Below are 17,018 nucleotides of genomic sequence, written 5' to 3'. Positions count from 1 at the left end.
CGTACAGTGTCCTCCCTCATACTCAGAGCTCAGAAGCCGGTCCAGCTGGTGTCTGCCACCAGGCCAGGGCAGCCCAGGTCAGGCACCTACTGAATCCCCCCTGAGCCCCTCAGCTTACAATGCCCCCACCCCCTGGCCCTGGGTGGCTGCCGACCACTCCCCCTTCCCCTGTGCCTTCCAAACACCCTCCTCTCTGCCCAGGGGCAGCACCTATAAAATGGGGGAGGAGTCCAGCCTCTCAGGCCTGGGAGGGGCCAGGATTCCTGCCACTGTGGTGGGAATCAGGGGACTCTCAGGACAGCTGGTCTCCCAGGGAGCATGGGGCTGGAGATGGTGGTGTCTGAAGAATTCAGGGACCAAGGCTGGTCTATTTGGCAGTGAAGTCAGAAGTGGCTCCCAGGACAGTAGCAAAGATGAGGGGTCACTCCGGGGTGGTGAGGGGAAGTTATGGGAGACAGGAGGTTTCCCTCTTACCCAAGAAGGGTCCCTGGCTCCCTTCCCAGGACTGCAGATGGCAGGTTCTCCAGGCAGATGGACTTAGGGGAGGGCCATTTTGAAACCTTGTGAAGAGAGGGGACGACCCGTGGGGGGAGCCACCCTGCACGCTCCTGGCAGTTGCAGAAGAGGGGACGTGGGAGGGCCAGAGAGGCACCTACGTAGTCACTCATTTTCTGTGACTCTGAGCTGCCATGTCACTTTTCTTTTCCTCAGTCCTTGTGCAGGGGGACTCATGTCCTGGCCAACTAGGAAGACGAAAGACCTGCCTTCTCCAGGGCTTGATGGCCACACAGCTCGCTACCTGTCCCCCTCTGTCCCTGGACAAGCTAGCTCGGTCTCTGGCTCTGAGGTTCTCTGTCCAGCGGAGGGTGGTGTGGACAGGAGGTCCCAGGGCTTCCTCCAGTCCTGACATCCCAGGACCCTCCCACTGTCCTTTCTGCCATCAGTGCTCACGGGAGCGCTGGACCTCCCCAACATGAACTACAGGAGGCTGGGCCTACCTCAGCCTCCTCCTCAGCAAAATGGACTGTGGTCTGTTGCCACCATGTGCAGGTGGCTCTGTGTTCTCTGTGACAGGCCACCCCTCCCACAACAGCTGTCTCCCCTCCTCCTGACCACTGGAGCAGTGTTCCTGGGAAGGAGGGGAGCCTGGATGCTGCTGCCCTGACCAACCCCTTCACTGTCACCTCTGTCCTGAAGGGGCCCGGGCTCTCCCCCTCTGTACTATTGTACCCCTGTGACTCCTGTGACCCTAGGAATAGAACCCAGTGCAGTGGCCTGGCCCCTCTGAAGTACTGGCCATGAGGCTGGAAAGGAACCCAGGTGCTGGGCCCCAGCGGTGGCTTTGGGCCCTCAGGGCCTGTGTCGAGGTGGAGGCTCCGGCCGCCAGGAGCCCCTACCTGAGTTGACTCCCATACGTCGGCTTCCCTGTGTTCCTGGGTGTGCTGGCTCTTGTCTCCCCACAGATGCTGGTGAGGGGCACGATCCCCCTGTGGCTCTTCCTGCTGCAGCTGGAGCAACCATCAGCCAACAGGTCCTCACTGGACATAGCCCAGTGTCAGTGTCTGGACTAGGGACACAGCCACTCCTGCTGCCGCAAGCCCAGGGCCTGTCAGTCCTTAGAAGCAGCCACAGCTGGGGGACTGTTGGCCTAGCCACTGCTGGCCAGAGGCAGGAGCACCCTGAAGGTTGAGATGGTGCTCAGTGACTTAGTGATTCTTGTGTTTTGCTTTTTAAATTGAAGTTTGAAGGAGTGAGAGTTTGATGTTTTTCTGTGATTATTTTTTATTTAATTCTTTCTCTGGATCATAAAGTGAAAGTATTTAAATTCATATTTTAGGAGATAAAAGAAGCTTAACATCTTTCATCCACTTTCAGCATTTTTGCTAATTTTTTTTTAAAAACAAAACATTTTGTTCTGGCATCCTGAAGGGTACAATTTCATGACTCAGGAGAATATATAACAGATAAAAATAAACCTACTTCTAAGCAAAGGTGAGGTGAGGAGAATGGAGACGTCAGGCACAGATGCGACCCACAGCCTCAGCACAGCCCCACAGAGCTGGAGGGGCTGTCCCGGACCCTCAGGGACACCCCAGTGCCTGCCACCCACCAGGGACCTGCTGCCCTGTGCCATCCCACCTGATGGCCTCAGGTGCTCAGCTTGTGTGTGAGGGTCTTCCTTTGGAAGTTCAGGCACCCAGGGCCCCCGAGCCCCAGTCATGGAGATGACATGGCGAAGCCAGTGATCTTGATGATGACAACTTCTTGATTGTCACCATGGATGTGTCAGCACTTTGCACGCATTACCTGATCCCATCCTCCTCCCCCGGCTTTATGGAGTTATGATTGACAAAAATTATATACACTTAGGCTGCACACGGGGTGTTGGGGTGCATGTATACGTTGAGGAGTGAACTGCACCATCAAGCTAATTAGCATATCCATCACCTCACTCTCGCTCTTTTTCCTTGTTTATGAGAACACCCAACGACCTACTCCCTTGGCAACTTTGGGGTGCAGGATGCAGGTGAACTGCAGTCCCCACCCATGCGTTGGAGCCCAGAACTTACTCATGCGCTTAACAGAAGCTTCACGCCCTCTGACCCACGTCTCCCGTGCTTTCGAGGTTAGCTTGCCTCTCTGATAGAGAAAAGTGACACCTCTGCTGTGTGTCACTGGGATAGCCGAGGAGGTGCTCACAAACCTTCCTCAGGAGCGAAGGTGCAGTCAGCGGCAGCAGTCACCCTGGGAGCACTGGGTCACATCCTCTGCAGGTGTCCTGGAAAGATCGCTTGAGCATGAGCAGCCTGATTGTCAGGAGACAGCCCAGGAGGCGGCTCTGGGGGCCACCTGAAAGGGACAGAGGGAGGTCACAGTAATTCTAGTCCCCCAGGAGCCCCAGAAGCACATGTTGTCCTTCCCACATCCAAGTCCAAGGCATCTATATTCAAAATTAGAACAAGCTCACAACCTTCCAGACTTCCACAGGCAGGACTCTGATTTAAGGCTGAGCAGTGATCAGGAGAGGGCACTTCTATGGTCCAGATTAGTGGAGCAATTGCTGACGGTGGCCGGCAACTATCCAGGCTGCACCCCTGCCCAGTGCCATCCTCAGGCGTGTGGCAGGAAGGGGGTTTTCCACACTCATGTCACATTTCTGAGGTCGTCACAGGGCTGGGTGCCTTGGACCAACCCTAACCCTAACCCTAATCCTCCCAGCACAAAAGTGCTGCAATGCAGGTCAGACCTGGGGCTCCTTGGGCCTCTGCCCAGGGCGGATGGTGCCCTGGGATAGGGTTCGGTCCTGATAGCTCCTCACCCTCTTCCTGCAGAGAACACACGGCCCAGTCCCATCTCCCTGGGTCCTGCCTCCCTGGGTGACCTGCTCAGGTCAGCCTTGCCCACAGGGCAGAGGCCAGACCTAACAGATGCCCAGCACTTGGCTGCACCTCCCCTACAGGGCTGCCACCCTGCTGCTGCCCCTGGTGGCCCTGGCTGGCTGGGAGGGTGTGTGTGCCTCTCTTGGGCTGCTTGCTGGGGTGTTTGTCCTCCCCTGGGTATTGACTGGGATTCTAAAGAGCCTGAGGTTGGGGCTGGTCAGGGCCCCCTGGCCCACAGTGGGGTGATCACAGTAATGGACAGGAAACCCTGCTGGCACAGGGTGTTAGGCTGACGTGGTCACAGACACGTCCACGGGAGACTTTCTGAACAGGTGCCAGCCTGTCTTTGGGCACTTTAATTACAGCTCCAAGTTTGGCAGGGGAGTTGTTACTACTGACTTAGTCCCTCTCTGGTAGCTCTGGATGGGCTGAGGCTGCCCTGGACAGGAGGTGGATTTTGTGGGGTCATTTGAGCTGGGTCCTGGGTCTGTGACTGGGTGACACCATCTCATTCTGTTGCCTGGCTTGGGCCCAGTTTTCGGCCGCTCGTGCAGCCTGCGCTACTGTCAAGTGACAGTGGGCAGATGTCCACTGAGGAGCCCCGAGCAGGTGGTCCACTTAGCCCAGCCCACCCCAGGGCCAGCTGGGGCATCTGCACAGGTGGAGGGATCCAGCATGGCCAGGCAATGGTCTGGGCCCTGTGATGAGCACTGGGGACTGCAGAGTGCTGGGTGAATTGTAGGGTCCCCAGCTCCGACCAGGGACTGGGAGGGGTCAGCTCTGCAGATCCAGGGAGCAGAGCGTGCAGGCCAGCATTGAGGGCCCACATGAGATTGATCTGGAAGGCAGAGATTTGAGGACCCTCAGGATAAATTCCACAGCACCGTCTGTGACTGTGATGGACACCTGGCCCCAAGAGAGGCCATGTCTGACAGGGCCTCGGGCACTGCGGGGCTGCGTCCCCACTGCCTGTCTGACAAGAGCTTGGTCCCCACACCCTCCCCAGACCACATCCCAAGTCAGTTCTGATGAGACCAGAGGCTTCAATTTCCCCTTATGGGAGATGAAGGAGCTGCGTCTCCTCCTGACCCAGCTGTGGAAAGTCACAGGGAAACAGGGAAGGGTGGGGTCAAACCCATGCATCCCTTGGAACGTACCTCAGGCCACATCGGGAGGCTGAGTCAGAGTCAGATTGTGCTCAAGCCAAACAGGTAAGCCCTGGTACAGGTCAGCCCTGACATAGGTAAGCCATGGCACAGGTAAGCTGTGGCACAGGTAAGCCGTGGCACAGGTAAGCCGTGGCACAGGTAAGCTCTGGCAGAGGTAAGCCGTGGCACAGGTAAACCCTGATACAGATAAGCTGTGGTACAGGTAAGCTGTGGCAAAGGTTAAGCCATGGCACAGGAAGCCCTGGCACAGGTAAGCCCTGGAACAGGTAAGTTTCAGCACAGGAAAGCCCCAGCACAGGTAAGCCCTGGTACAGGTAAGCCCCACTGTTGTCCGAAGAGGAAGGGAGGAAGTTGGACCAAATGCTCAGCCCTGATGTCAGACCTGGGGTGGGAGGAGTTGGGAAGCCACATGGCTGGGTGTCAGCTGGGGCTGAATTTGGCCTGGAGGGGGCCCCTCCTCTCTGAGGAAAGCCCACCACCCTGCAGAGCCCAGGGCCAGGTGGGGCAGTTGCTGTTTGGGGTGGAGGTGCCTGAAGGAGGCACCCCCACAGAGCTTCAGCCTTCCTGATGGCCGACCACGGCCCTGGTGCCCAGGGCTGCAGCACATGATCTATGTGCCAAGCTCTGAGCAGGCCTGTCCCTCTCAATGGTGTCCACAGCCTCTTCATTACCCATGGGGCCTGTGACACCAGCAAGCAGAGAGGCCGTGCGTGGCTCCCGGGCCTGCGATTCCTCCGCACAGGGCCACTCTTCCCCGCCTTTTCCTCTCCCCTCCCTTCTCCCCCACTGACCCAGCTCCTGGTCCAGCCTCCTCCTGTCCCATCTCCTCCCCTGCCCCTCACCCAGCCCTCAGCCCCTGTCTCCTCCCTCCCTGGCCCTCCCTCACCTTCTCTCCTGTCCACTTGGGCTGTGACCACTGCAGGGGGCTTGGAGCCCTGGGCCCAGTGTCAGCTGCACCCCCCCTTTTGTCTCTGTTGGAAACAGGACCATCACTCCCTTCCACACCCAGAGCTGGCCAGTGAGCACAGGCGTCACCTGTGGAACTCATGGCAAGGCCACAGGATGGTCACAGAGCAGGGACCAAGCCATCATCCTCATCCTGCCTTGGCCACCAACGCATCCATCTGCCACACACCAGGACCCCTGAAGCACGGGGCAGTGGGCCAGGCGCCTGGCACCACATGCAGGCAAAACCATCCCATTCTCATCCTCTGGTCAGGGACGGGGCACTCCCAGAAGCCGTGTCCACCAGCCCTGGCAGAGACGGGGCAGCTGAGCAGATGCAGAGTGTCAAGTAATAGCAGGTCACTCAGAGCCCTGGGGGCCAGGACCCTCGCTGCACCGCCCCGACAGGCCTGGGCTCTTCCTCCTCTGCCATGGCTGCTCCCCCAGCCAGCTGCCCTGCCCTGCCCTGCCCTGCACATCAGTGTCCGCTTCCTCCAGACGGTGCCAGGCCACGAGAGCACCTGCCAGAGCGGCTTCCCAGGGAATCAGGATGGTGTCATTAGCAGCCACAGGGCTCCCTCCCGACTCCAGGATGGACAGTGCCCGCCACCAGCCAGCCAAACACAGGCCAGAACAAGCAGAGCTCTGGGCAGCTTGTTTTCCACCTATTAACACTAATCTGTTTTTCTTCTGCATTTCCAAATTCCTCCCTTCAGGTCCCAGTCACAGCATGCACAGCCAGATGAGATTGGCTTAGTCCTGGCTTTGCCGCTTATGAACAGTGTGACCCTGGGACGCGCTGACAACCCTCCTGACCATGACTGCTTCATTTGTGAAATGGAGAATATGCTCACTTCTCAAGTCAGACACAGACAGGAGAGGCTCACATTAGACGGTATCAGGGATGTGTTCTGTGGGAACTAGTTAAGATTTGCTTTCAGTTGTCAATAACAGGCTCTCATAAAATGATGTCTTAAACAATATAGAGGTTTATTTAATACTATTTAAGGAGAAATCCAACTTGCTAACTGGTGCAATGGCCCAAAGTCAAGGTCTTTAGCTTTCTGGGTCTTTCCTTCCTTGCCCACAAATGGCTGCTGTTGCTCCAGGGTTCACACCCATTTGCCCAACAGCATGACAGAAGAAACATTGGCGTTAATATCAGGAAATCAAATCTTTCAAGAGCTCAGAAGAAATATATGGACATCTCTTAGGACAGAATTATGTTGCTCGCCACCCCTACCTGTAAGGGTGCATTCTTTGTTAGATACATTATTTCCCCTGAAGAAAAAACCAAGATTCTTTTGCCTATAAACAAAGGAAAATGGGTAACAAGGGCTCAGAGGATTAAGTGCATGATGGTCTGGGTGGGCCTGGGAGTGGAGGCCTTTCATAACCAAGTAACCAGGAAGATGCTGGGCAAATCTGAGGGAGCAGGGTCTTTGGTCCTGCGTCTGCTCCTCTGAACTTGCAGTGTTCACTCAGGAGGCTCCGTGTGCAGGGCAAGGCCTTGCTTCCCAAGCTGACCCTTGGCTGGAGCACCTTCTAAACGGGGTCTTGCTGTGTTGCCCAGGCTGGCCTTGAACTCCTAGCTGGAAGGATCCTCCCGCCTCAGCTTCCTGAGTAAGTGGGTGTTAAGGTGGAGATGTGAGGTGACCCAGAGCTCCTGTGTGGGGCAGGGCACGCAGGCTCAGAGGTGAAGGGACTGGCTACTACTAGAGCCTTCACCAATCAGTGCTTTGCTCGCTGCTGGGGATTAACTGGGTGGTGACGTGGCAGGGTGGCCTGGAGGAACTGGTCATGGGCAGCGGCTTAGGGTCTTATTTTCTGAGCTGACCTTAGTCTCTCTCTGCTTTCCCATTGCCGGGTCCTGAGCGGCCTTCCTTAGCCATGCCCTTCCACATGATGCTGGGCCTCACCTAGGGTCCAGACAATGGGGTAGGCAGTGGTGGGCTGGGACCTCTGAATCCCTGAGATCCAAATAAACCTTTTCTTCTTGAAATCATTCCTGTCAGGCCTTTTGTTCACAGTGGTGACAAACTGGCTGAAACACTGGGACTGCAGGCAGGCACCACCATGCCTGGACGGAGCACTTTCTAAGGACAGCCCACTCCTCTCCTGCAGGGGGGCGGCTGGGAAAGCTTGCTGAGCACAACCCTCAATGTGATTTGGAGTGAGGGGTCTCTCTGCACCTGTCTCTGCCCCAAGAGAGCCTTGTTGAGAGCAGGGTAAGGTCCCCGGTGCCGGCCTGAAAGCCCTGCCTAGCAGGTTGGAGGTTAAACGACGCCCAGGACATGTGGGGTCATTAGGTGAGGTTTGCAGCCACCAGCTGTGGTTCCCCCCTTACCACCCCTAAGCCCATCCCCAGCATCTGGAGCTGAGCCAGGGGCCATGTGGTTGGGTCACAAAGACCTGCGGGCTCCAGGGGCAGAGCTTTGTACGCCCTTCCATTGTGCACATAGCCAAACATGGCCTCCACGCTGCCTGTCCTTCTCCAGCTATGGGAGCCCCAGGAGGACCATCCTGCACCATCAGGAAAGTCACAGAGGAATCCAGGCCCGCTGTGCTGGCCGGAGACCAAGTGAGCAATGTCTGTCCGCCCTTGGTCACCTGACAGGCTCTGAGTGGGGACAAACGGAGGCACGATGCCAGCAATGCCAAGCTGCCCAGGGGAGGACAGTGTTAAGCTCCCCATGGAGAGAGCCCAAGTTGTGCCCAGAGCCAGCGCCTGGGAAAGGAGGCCGAGTGTTCAGAAAGGGCCTTGTCTACAACGTATCCAGCGGTGTCCCACAACCTGATGCTGTGACAGATCAGCCTCCGCAGACACGGGAGAGTATGGGACGAACCTTCTTCCAGGAGAAGCAGCTAGGTGAACAGGCATGTCGTGCAGCTCCGCAGAGGCCAGGGGCGTGCCCGCATCCTGGCGGCCTGAGGCCATCCGCCGCCAGCTCCAGGCTGGGTGGTCACAGTGGTGACAAACTGGTGGAAACACTGGGGCTGCTTCTCTGTCCATCTGCGGCACACTGAGGGCCTCCCTCCTCCTGGGCTTTGTGCCTGAACAGATGGGTGGTCCCCATCCTCAGGTGTCACCTGTAAGAGTGGCTCCTGAGGATGAGATGACCAAGAGGGGTCCCAGGGGCCAGGAGGGCCTGGAGCCTGACCCTGAAACACCCTGTTGTGACCGAGACTGTCACCCTCTCTGCAGGCAGGACCTCCCTGATGACGCTATGCTTACCCCCTGAGAGAGGGTCCTCACACCAATGTGAGAGCAACTGGCTCCTGGGGCAGGCATGAGCCCCCCCCTGTGTCCCCACCCCGTCCTTGGTGGCTCCCAGAACTGCCAGCTCAGCAGAGGTGAGGGGACCTGGGAGCAGCTGTGAGGCCCCTCCCCTGATGCCAGACCTGGCCACAGCTTTGCCACCAAGGGTCTCCTCTAGGAGGTCGGAGGCAGAGTACATGTAGCTGGCCGGTGACTCCTGGGGTTTCCTGGGTGCAGCCAGTGGGCGCAGGGTGCATGGGAGCAGGCCGTCCATCATGATGTGGAGCAGCTGCTGGCTCTGGCAAGCCTGGGCCCACATGGGCCAGGGTAAGTCCTGTCACTGCAGTGGGCTTGAGCAAGGTCCAACCTCGGCCTTCCTTTGCCATTCCTGAGCGCAGCGTGGACGGGTTTCAGGTGAACGCAGCGAGGCGAGAGGCGGCCCGAGCTGGAGCAGGCTGTCCTCCCAGGCAGCTCTGTCAGCCGCCATGACAATTCCAGAGTACACCTGCCTGGAAAGGAGACCGCCAAGGACAGAGCCAGACACTGGCCAGGAGCCACCTTCCACCAGTGGCCTGGGGGAGGATGACCTGAGGGAAGGTTTTGTGCAGACCCCAGACTTCAAAGCATGTTGGACAAGCATCCTCAGTTTAGTCCTGCCAGCATGACGAGGAGCCGTCCTGGCAGACACACATTTACTCTGAAAGCTGACCAACTTGGACGTGCCAGCGTGCTGGGACAGATGGAAGATGCTTGGTTGAAAATTCAGGCCGTTGACTTTACAGGTGGCCACTGCTGTCCAGGGGAGGAAGTCTGGTCTCCAGTCAGAGCCCTCTCCCAGAAGGCAGCCAGGGAGCCCTGAGCGCCCACCCGCAGCTGCTGCCTGCCTTGGTGCCAGCAGAGCTGGGGGCAAGGGACAGGTGGGCTCCCTGCTCTGGGTACAGCCTTATCAAGCCTTATGAGCACAACAGGGAAATGGATTCCCAGGTCCCCTCAGCTGCCCATCAGCCCTGCTGAAGCTCAGATGCAGCCTCCCAGGAGGCCCAGACCTCGCCCCTGCCTCAGGCTGGTGCAAGGCCCCGACTGCCCTTCAGGAGCTCTCCCGGCTGCTGGTTCAGGTTGGCGAGGCTGTCGGGAAAACAACTCCCTTGTAAGCCAGGCCTCTGCCGATGGCCAGGTCCACTGCTGACTGGGGACCAAGGCCCCCAGAGCCCCCCCTGTGGCTCTGTTGGCAGGAGCTGGCTCAAGACAGCTGTGGAGAGGGCCTCGCTCATGAAGCTTGGTGCGCAGGCTCCGGGGGAGCCTTGGGTCATAGGCGCCTGGCTCCGTGGGGCAGCTGGCCTGCCACCAGGAGAAGTCCAAGGGGCTTAGGAGCAGGAAGAGCCCCTCCTCCCACCTCCCCCAGTCACCTAAGCTGAGCTCTTCCCAGCTGCAGCCTCAGCCTCCAGGAGACCCTCCCTGCCCAAAGGTCTGGTCTCCCTCCCCTGTCCTGTCCCATGTGCCCAGCCCCTACCTCTGTCCACTAAGGGTGAACGTCAGGTCTCCCGAGATGCATGGCTGCCTGAGCATGGGAAACCCGTCATCTTTGACACTTCAGCCCCATCTTGGGCCATAAACCCATTGAAGGGTCAACTGGCCAATGTCCCACCATGGACCTCCCCATCCCTATAGCCAGGAGGGAATGTGGACACCTGGACAAGAGTGTGTGTGACACATGTGGGAACCTTGGACAACCAGATGGATTGTTCTGGGGTTGTGTGCCCTGGTCACTGGACACTATGGCTTCCCTGGTCTGAACCTTCATGGATAAACACCCAGAGCCAAGGGCAGCTCCTGGGGTGGCCATGCAGCCTTGACTGCTGTCCCCACTGCCCACTTGCTCTCTCCAGTCCATGGCCAGCAAGGCCAAAGGTGGGGCAGAGGGGACAGTGAGCCATGCAGGCCTGCTCTGTCAGCACCTGACCCTTGCCTTCCCCGCCAACCTCTTCCCTCTGAGAGGTAGGTTCTGTCCATCCCTGCCCAGGTCCACCCTTTGCTGGGTAAATGAGAGACCCTGGCCACCTGGCCCGGTCCTTGCTTTTCTCTGGGCTGTGGGTTCTCCTCACACTACAACGTGGTCTTTTGTTTTGGGTTTAACCACTGACCACGTCCCCAGCCCTTTTTTTTATTGAGACAGAGTTCCACTGATTGCTCAGGACCTCACTGAGTTGCCTCTCCCTCCTCTGTCCTGTCTGGCCTTGAACTTGCCACCCCCTGCTCAGCCCCTTCAGCTGCGGGTGTTTGTTTTTGGGTCAGCTCTGAGACACCTCCCGGCCTAGAACCATGGTGGGGACTGACTATAAAAATGTGGCAGTGTCCACCTGCCCCACAGGCTGGAGGTGGAAAGGCCCTCATGGCCCAGGGCGCTGCTGACCCCAGTCTGAGGGGCCATCTCTGTGGCCTGGCTCCATGCTGAGCCCCAGGAAGACCTGGCTGGGACCAGTTAGCCTGTGTTCAGGCCAGTGGCTTTGGGCTTCCTTGCCTTATGCGTGCAGTGGGATGGGGACCCTGTCCTCAGGGGAGATGAGGATGATGGCAATAAACCACATTTGAGAGCCTGGTGACAGTCATTGCTCTCAGAATGTGTCATTGTCTCATCAGAGGAGGCTGGGCAGGGGACAGCAGTTCACAGGATCCTTAGAGAAGAAGGGAGAGAGGGGACCTGGAGAGACTGAGTGGGCAGTGGATAAGGGACCCCCCAGCGTGGTGCAGCCGAGGACGCCTGCCTCTGCGGGGAGAGAGGACATGGTCCCATAAGCCCCCCCAGGCAGAGGACCCTGTGGAAGCTGAGCTCTTCCTGTGCCTGCCGTCCCACTTCACTCAATCCCGTGGTCTCCACATGGGACTGCAGGTGACAGCAGCTTCATGTTCCCAGCAGGCAGGGTTCCACCGTGTCCACATGCCCGTTTCCTTGATCTGCCGTCTGTCCATGGGCCCTTGGGTGGATTCCCTACCTGGCTGTTGTGACCAGTGCTGCAGTGAACGGGGGCGTGCAGGGGTCCCTGGGGCCCGAATCTGTTTGTTTGGATACATGTGCCCAGAAGTGGGGCCGGTGGGTCACAAAGGAGGTCCAGGAGGAGGGCGAAGAGAACCCAGGGAATGGGCGCAAAGCCCCTGGGGCAGGAGGTTGCCAAGTCCACCCCACAGCCAGGGACTGTATGTGATGCATGTGTCCACAGAGCTGGAAGAGCGGATGGGGGGATAGGAAGGACATAGAATGAAACCGACATCATCATGACTGTGTGTATATGCATGACTGCAGGACCAATGTGATTCTGCAACCTGTATACTCAGAAAAATGAGAAATTATACCCCATCTCATTCAAATGTGAGATGTGTCAAGGTCATTGTACTGTCATGTGTAACAAAGTAAAACAAATAAAAAGTTTAAAAAAAAAGAGCTGGAAGAGAATCGTGAACCACAAAATTGATAATTGATATTTAAAGCAATGGATATGCTGATTATTCTGATTTGATCATCACACAATTTACACATATCAAAATATCACATTGTACCCCATAAATACATTCTATTATTTGTATACATACAAATACATACAATTGAAACTTCCTGGAGATTACTTCCCTTCCAATAAATATGGTGCTCTTTAAAAAGTTAAACTGCAGCCAGGTACATTGGCACACACCTGTAATCCCAGTGGCTTGGGAGGCTGAGGCAGGAGGATTGCAAGTTTGAGGCCAGCCTGAGCAACTCAGTGGGGGGTTAAGCAACTTACCAAGAGTGTCTCAAAATAAAATACATGTATATAGAAAGGAGCCGGGGATGTGCTCAGGGATTAAGCACCCTGGGTTCACGCCCTGATGCAAAAACAAACAAAAAAACCAAAAATCATGACTGCCTGGCATTTCACCCGTACACCACATGCCGTTCTCATTCGCTCAGCAGGTCCTACTCTAGTCACCGCCTGGGCCTGATGACACTCTTCCTTTCCATGGTCTTCCCAGGGGACTGGGAGCCTTTCCTTGGTTCGTTCCTGTTTTATGGGTGCTCTTCCTTCAAGCCCTTCCACTGCCTTTCTCTTGGGCAGTTCCGCTTTTCTTAATGATTTCGTACTATCTTTCAATTCAAGAAAATCCATTTCTTGGGACAAACGTTCTTCTTCTATCTGTAGGCACACAACCCATGTAGACATGTGGTGCCTCATGTTTGCTGCTGACTTAGGTCCTGCTGTTTAGGAGTCACTGTGTGCCTTTTCTCCTTGGTTCTGATATCCATCTTGGAAAATCTTCCTGCTCTGAGGTCACTGCACACAGATCCCCTGCTTTCCCCTGTGACCTGTAGGGAGCCACATCAACCCGAGCAGAGCTGGATATGGGTGTGCCCTCCCTGGGGGGCTGAGACTGGAGTCAGAGCATGAGGAACCAGGACAGAGCAGGGGGTGCCAGGCAGAAGGGACGTGGCTTGGGACTCCCAGGTCCTGCTGGCCCCGGAGGGGCTCCAAGGGCACATTGTGTTAGTCAGCGTTTTGCGGCTGTGACTGAAGGACCCGACCAAAACAATTTTAGAGGAGGGCTCCTCTGGGCTGCAGGTGAGGCAGAACATCATGGCGGAAGAGTGTGGCGGAGGGAAGCAGCTCACATGGTGATCAGGAAGCTGAGAGAGACTCCACTGTGCAGATGAGCCACGTCCTCCAGCCACACCCACCTGCCTCCAGTGACCACCCAGGTAATCCCATCAGGGACCAAGTCACTGACTAGGTCAAGGTGTAGCCCAGTCACCGCTCCTGCAGACCTTCCTGTGTGTCTCACACCTGAGCTTCTGGAGGACACCTCATCTAAACCACAACCACAGCTTTGGCCCCCACCAACAGCAAGTAGATGCACTTTCCTCTTAGCATGTCCAACTGTGGGTCCCTCCCAGGTGCTGCTGGGCTCCACAAGGAGGAGACCCTCCAAGGAGGTACCTGTGAGCCTGGGCCCTGTGTCAGCAGCCGGGGGAGAGCTGGGGGAGGGGGAGGCAGGAAAGGACAGAGCTGCCATGGGGCTCTGGCCATGCCTCCTCCTCGCCTGCGGGCCTGGGTCCTCACTGGTCTGGAGAGCTGTGCTGATGTAAAGAGCGGGGCCCTGGCATTTCACAGAAAGCAGCACTGAGGTTCATCCACCTTCCATCCCCTCCCCAGGTTGGAAAGGATGCTGTTTCACCTGCTCATCTCAAATGTGCACCACTGTCCATTTCCCTCCTGCATTGCTTGTGCCCTGGATGGACTGATCCATTTGTAATTCCACCCTGCTCCAGGGAGTGGCTGGCCTTGGACTGCCTTCTGGGCACTCAGGAAGTGATGTGAACCTCTCCATGGCCTTCCATAACCCGTGTCCTGTGGGTGGATTTGCTAGTTCAGGAGCCTCTCACACACTCAGGGGGCCCGGAGAGGAGGGTAGCACACGTTAAGATCTCTGCACCCTCATCCCTCAGGGAAGCCTGACATCTGGTACACACAAGCTGCCCCCCCCCGAAGGCTGCTCAGGACCTCCCCCTTGTCCCAAGCTCTGGGAGAGGGGTTTCTTAGCACAGTTTATTGTTCATCTTCAGGTAATGTTGGGCATTTCAATTCCAGTTGGTTCTCACACACCTGTATGGTATTATGTTCCTCGTGTAAGTAGCATGTGTTTTTTGTGTTATCTGTTTTAGCCTTTTTGCTGCTCTGACCAAAAAACCTGGAAAGAACAACTTTAGAGGAGGAAGCATTTATTTGGGGGTCACAGTTTAAGAGGTCTTAGTTCTTAGATGGAGGACTCCATTCCTTGGGACCTGGTGGGAAGCAGAGCATTACTGCAGGAGAGTTTGGAGGAGGAGGAGAGTGGCTGGGAACAGGGCACCAGGAGGAGAAAGAGGGAGGAGGAGGAGAGATGGGGGAGGGAGAGAGAGGGAGGGAGGGAGGGAGGGAGAGGGGAGGGAAGGAGAGGGAGAGGGAGAGGGAGAGAAAGCAATCAGTTTAATGTTCTTCTTTAGGTATCGTTGGGCATTTCAATTCTGGTGTGTTCTCACACACCTGTATGGTAGTATGTTCCTCATACAAGCAGCATACACATTTTTTTGTGTTATCTGTTTTACGGAGAAGGAGACTGATTAGATTAAGACTCATGATCTGATCATTTCACTTCTGAACTTTCTTGCAGGGTCTCATGTGAGTTTGGGGACACTCGCATCTAAACCATAACAATACTTTTCTATACTGTTTAAATAGGATTTATTGACCTCCCCAAATGACATACGGTATGTGACATATGATAAATGTCAAGTGCTGGTGGTGACCCAGGGCTTGGTCTCCCTCCTTCATAGGGACCTTCTAAGAGGCTTCTTTCTGCCCTCTGCAGGGCGGCCTGACCTGGTGGATCCCCTCTGGCCCTTCCCACTTTACTGAGTCGGCCTGTATCTTCATGCAGCAGACTGGCTGTCTGTGCTTTATTCAAAGGCACCAGCCCCTGTCACCTCTGCCATTGGCTTTGTCGCTCAGTGTGAAGGTGGAAGGTGGTGGTCTGGTGGAGGGGCTGTGCCCCACGCCTCGTCCCTGCTGCCTGGCGATGACTCGCTCACCAAGGGCTGTCCTCCTGGCCCTGCCCTGCCCTGTTGTAGATGCCAGGCTGGGAGCATCCTGCACATGTGTCCCTGCTGTTTACACAGATCTCAGGTGTTTGATTTTTGTCATTGTTTAAAGGTACACAGTTAGAAATGGATTTGCTGGGTCATAGGTTATGAATATATTCAGTTTTTACAGATGAAGTCAAATCATTTTTCACTATCAGAATGTTTGTAAGAAATAATATTTAAGCAGTCCAATTGCTTCGTATATTTGTCTATAAATGTCAGAATTTAAAAAAAAAATCCCTCACTCTCCTTGGCTTGAAGCATGAATTCTGCTCTTCATTCTTAGGGCAGGTCATTAACACAAGCGGGAGTTTCCTGTGCTGCATTCTGTGAAATGCTCACCCACCTATTTGACTGTGGGCTGCTGTTAACTATGATTATTGAGAAGATGTTTTCATTCTGCATTATGGACATCAGCCCCGCGACTGGTAAGTTCGATTGCAGCTTGCACTCGGCACTTTTATGACTCCTCCATGAAGAGTCCTTTTCTTTTACGGTTTGCTCTGTGGCTGTGTAAATCAGCCTTCGCGGCAGTCACTGCTATCTTTGACAATGTCTCAAGATCTTCATCTCCTTTCTGTGCCTGATCTTCATCTCCTTTCTGTGCCTACGCCGCCCGCACCCCGGGCCAGGTAGAGGTCTGATGCCGCACCTTCTCCTGCAGCCCGCAGGACAGGTCATCTCAAGGGTATCCTTCACCCACCACACCGCATGTCTGCTCAAGGTCAGGGGTGGGCACCTCTTGCTTTTTCACTAATGAGAACACAGGTTTCCTGGTCTTGCTCTTTACTTGCCAAGTCTTTATAGAGGACTTCCCTAGTCTGCAGTGTCAGGTGGTAGATTTTCAGTTTCTCCTGGACTCTGCAGGGCCCAGGCTCTGTGGTGCCTGGAGCAAGGCTGCAACCTCCTCTGACCCCTTCCAGGCATCCTGCTGCTCCTGGGCTGGTGCACCCTGCTGCTCGCCCTCCTCCGGGGCTTGAGCTCCTGGCTCTTCTACTCATGGTGCCTCTCCTCCCCACGGCCCTGGACTATTCTATGGTAGTTCGGGTTCCTTTAGTGAAGGATTCTTGCTTGTTTCTTTTGGTGTGGATCCTGTTCTGTCACCGAGGGCAGGGCAGGAGGGAGCCACCCTGACCTGATGGTTCCCTGACCTTATGGAGCTTGGTCTATGAGGAAGGCAGGAAAGGAGTAATAGAGATGAGCTCTTAGGTCAGTGGACGGTTCTGTTAAGGCAAACGCAACAGGGGGCGGGCACCGAGGGAGGGATGGAATCTTAGGGGTGTCACCAGGGCTTCCCCGAGACACAGTGCCATGGCTCTGGGAGCGAAGCTGGAGATCTGGAAGAGGACACATGCCAGGCATGGAGGAGGCCAAGGCAAGTGTACTGGCCTGGGGAAGGCTCAGCCACAGGCCAGGTGGCTACAGGGGGACACCGGGAAGATGGCAGTGACAACCCTGAGGATACAGAGTGCTGTGGGTCCTTCCTGTTGAGACAACCAACTGAGGGTCCAAATCATTTGAGAAAAAAAAAGTCTGTCCTGAACATGTGCAAACTGCCTAGTCCCTGTGGCAGTGCCATGTGACAGTGCCCTGTGACAACTTCCTATTCCGCACGGACGCTT

The sequence above is a fragment of the Ictidomys tridecemlineatus genome, unplaced genomic scaffold, assembly GCF_052094955.1.
Source record: "Ictidomys tridecemlineatus isolate mIctTri1 unplaced genomic scaffold, mIctTri1.hap1 Scaffold_46, whole genome shotgun sequence".
Lineage (NCBI taxonomy): Eukaryota > Metazoa > Chordata > Mammalia > Rodentia > Sciuridae > Ictidomys > Ictidomys tridecemlineatus.
The sequence above is the reverse complement of the archived record's forward strand: the minus strand, read 5'-3'. Positions refer to the sequence as shown.